The following is a 4,025-nucleotide window of genomic DNA, read 5'->3' as shown; positions in this document are numbered from 1 at the left end:
CCACTAGCTCTTTTCCAAGCTGCCATCTGAAGTCTTCTCTTGTTTGCCCATAAAGAGCTCCAGTTAAATCATTAGCAAATGCTAATGATTATGTTATTTTCCATGTTTACTCTTTTCTTCCTTTGGCATTTCCTGTATTAGTATACAGCAGACTCATTTGTTAATTATTTTATTTTGGTTCTACATTTTAAATACCTATTAAATCTGTTCTCTTACCTCTCATTGCCACCTCCCTAATTTAGGCTCTCCTAGTCTCTTTCCTGGAAAAGATTTTTAATAGGAAAATTTTTCATTGCTTCATATCTTAGGTCTCTTGATGGGATCTTGAAATGCTACAATGAAGACTCAGTAAAACTCAACTTTTTTTTTTTTAAGGCATCACATCTGTGTTTTGCTTCCTTTGTCATTCCCATTGTACTTTTACCAGATCTCCATTATCATACATAATCTCTTCATCTGTACATCTCACAGTTCCAGTTTTTTACACTATATTGTGATCTCCTTAGAACAGAATCTAGGAAAACCATATATCAAAATGGTGCTATCATATAACAGGTTTTTAATCACTAGTTGAAGGAATAAATATGTCTCCATTTAAAAAAGATTAAAGTATCAACATTTTAACTCAAAGAAATATATCACAGTGGAGAAATACCTAGCAATAAATGTTTAGAAACCAGTGTGAGTCATACATATAGAAAAAAAAATTATATTTTAACAATCTAGGAAGATAATTCAGAATTAGAGAGTCCTAGAAGAAGGAAGAAAAACATGAGAGGTAAAGAAAAATTATATGACTAAGGGTATGAAATATATTCTTTGGTTTTATGTATTGAGTAATCAAACTGTTATCATTATTTTTCATCATTGATTTTTAGACATAAAATTATTTTAATGTTACGTTACTTATTTTTACCATCCTTTGAGTAATCTGAGCATACTTATGAAGGCACTAAAAAGATGGCAGGAGTGTAGGTAAACATTTTGTAAGGGATTAACTCTTTATGCTCTAATTATAACACTCATGACTCCGTCAAGGAACAAGCTCTAAGAAGTAGGTGCTGACTGGAAGCTCTGGGCAATGTGGAGGTTCAGAAACTGAGGAAAAGCTTCATTGTGAGAAACAGGGATAGGAAAGAGAAATGTAAGGAAGTGTTACAAATAAAAAAGTAGTAGATATTTTGGTGTGGGTCTTGAAAGTTAGTAAGAAAGTAGCTAAATGGGCATCTTGGACATGTCTTCAGAAATATCATTTTTTAAAGATATTTATTTATTTATTTATTTATTTATTTGAGAGAGAGAGAGCATGAGCAGGGGAGAGGGGCAGAAGGAGAAGAAGAAGCAGACTCCCTGCTGAATGGGGCACCTGAGGCAGGGCTCAAGTCTAGGACTCTGGGATCATGACCTGAGCCGAAGGCAGCTGCTTAACTGACTAAGGAACCCAGGTGCCCCTAGAAATATGTGAAAAACATAAAAGATCCATGAACATAGTCTAGGGGCACCTGGGTGACTCAATCAATTAATTGTCAGACCCTTGATTTCGGCTCAGATCATGATTTCAAGATTGCGGGATCGAGGCTTGCATTAGGCTCTGCACTCAGCACTGAGTCTGCTTGTTCCTCTCCCTCTGCTCCTCCCCCTCGCACTCTCTCTCTCTCAAATAAATAAATAAAATTTTTAAAAAAGATATTCTAATATACATTTGGCAAGTAATTATACCTCCCATGTAATAATCCTAAATCCCCAAAAAAATAGTGTAGATAAAATCTGATGTAGATAAAAGTATTTATTATCCCGTTATTCACAGTAGGAAATAATTATGATATACAGTGTTTCTAACATAAGAATATGTAATCTATAATAAATGTCCTATGTTTGTAAGTATATTTTAGTGCTTCTAGAAAACTAATTTCTGATGATTAATTTTTCTGTCTCCTAATAGTACACTCAAGTATAATAAAGATTTAACATATGCTTTTTGATGTCATAAAAATGTTTATATGATCAAGGCAAATAAAATGCCCTTACAAAATTTAATCATATATTTATTAGGATCATACTTATGTGAAACAAGTTCACTACAAAAATATACATCAAAATAATTTGAAATAAATATACCAACACATGTTTTTTATCATTGGGTAAGTGGAATGCATTTGGGTTTTGATTCTTCTTCTAATTTATTATTAGTTCTAAAAGATTCTATAATGAGCAGAAGTCAATGTATCCTGAAAGTGTAAACTACAGTTAAATTGTTATCATGTAGTAAGAGAAATCTAACCAGTGCCACAATTTTGCCTGTAATCTAATCGTTAAAAGAATTTGTAAGGCTTAAATTTTCATCAAATACAAAGAGAAGATAAATTTTTCAGGTGCCTTAAAACTTATTTGAGTTTAGATGTAAATTCTTGAAAGTTTTTTTTTTCTCCCAAGTGTTTGACTCAGGCTACTCTATGTAGTATATGACTTCAAAATGTTTTAAAATCACTTGCCAGAAATATCAGAGGACCTTCCATAAAACTCTTAAATTCCAAATATCAAAAAGAATTTGAAAGAGTATTTTAAGCTCTTAAAACGCTGCCTCTGCATTTCAAGGTGCAGGTCCAAGTACCCTCCTATCTTCAGTGATATGCGGGAAGATAAAGGCAGGCATTAAGGCTTAACAGGGGGCAAAGTATTCAAAAACTGCCATTTATTCCTCTCCTTCCTTCCACTCTTACTTTTCCTGGTCTGGTCTTTGTTTCTTCTACCTACAATATATGCATTTTTTACTCAAAGCATTGTGGTGTACTCGCCTTAAGGTGATCCCCAATAAATTACACCTTTGTTTAACTCCCTGTCCTTGAATAAGAGCAGAACCTATGAATTGCTTCTCACCAATAGTAATGGCAAAAATGGAGGAATTTGCAGATGTAATTAAAGGGCCTAGTCAATTGACTTTGGTTAATCAAGAGACAGTTCCACTGGATGGCCCAGCCGATCAGGTGATCCTTTTAAAAGAGGGCCCAGTTCTTACCTCTAGTTAGAGAATCAATATAACAGAAGCATTCTCTTTCCGTTTCTGTCTTTAAAGAAGCCAGAATTCTATAGCTAAAGGAGATGAATTCTGCCAACCACCTGAGGGGGCTCAGAGGCAAGTCCTTCCCTAGACAACACTCCAGATGAGGCGAGGACCCAGCCAATACCTTGATTTCAATCTTGTGAGCTTTTGAGCAGAGAACTCAACTTAGACAGCCCAGACTTCTGACCTACAGAAAGTGTGAGATAAGAATGAGTATTGTTGGGGTGCCTGGGTGGCTCAGTCATTAAGCGTCTGCCTTTAGCTCAGGTCATGATCCCAGTGTCCTGGTATCGAGCCCCGCATCAGGCTCCCTGTTCCGTGGGAGCCTGCTTCTCCCTCTCCCACTCCCCCTGCTTGTGTTCCCTCTCTCTGTGTGTCTTTCTCTGTCAAATAAATAAATAAAATCTTAAAGAAAAAGAAATGAGTATTGTTTTAAGCTACTGTTCGGTGATTTGTTGTATGGCACAGAAAATTATCACATGGATGAACTGGTTATATGCATATCTTTGAATTAATGTTTTAAAAGCTATACTAGTATTTTCATTCCACAAATATAAAGGCATTCTGAACATATGCAATACATTTAAGCCTTACAACAATCCTAGAGGAGTATTAGTATTTTTGTTGTTTGCTTTCTTATTTGAGAAAACTGGCATTCACTGAGTTCAAACACAGCTCCAGACATAGTAGCTGATACAGAATTAAGACCCAGGTCTGTCTCATTATAAAGCTTATCTCTTGCTTATTGCCCTTCACTGATGTTCACTCAATGACTGGTATAGGTGATACAATGTTCATGTGTCGGCAGATAGAATTAATTACACAGTTAATATCTGGCATAATGGTATTTATTTTGCTTTGTCTTTTGTTTTTGCATTTTAACACCATTATACCTTTTGGAAAAAAAAATCTAGCTGTATTTAGATTAAGAGAAAATAAACTCATAATGGCAAAGTGTTACTGA

This window comes from Zalophus californianus, chromosome 3, assembly GCF_009762305.2.
Source record: "Zalophus californianus isolate mZalCal1 chromosome 3, mZalCal1.pri.v2, whole genome shotgun sequence".
NCBI lineage: Eukaryota > Metazoa > Chordata > Mammalia > Carnivora > Otariidae > Zalophus > Zalophus californianus.
The sequence above is the reverse complement of the archived record's forward strand: the minus strand, read 5'-3'. Positions refer to the sequence as shown.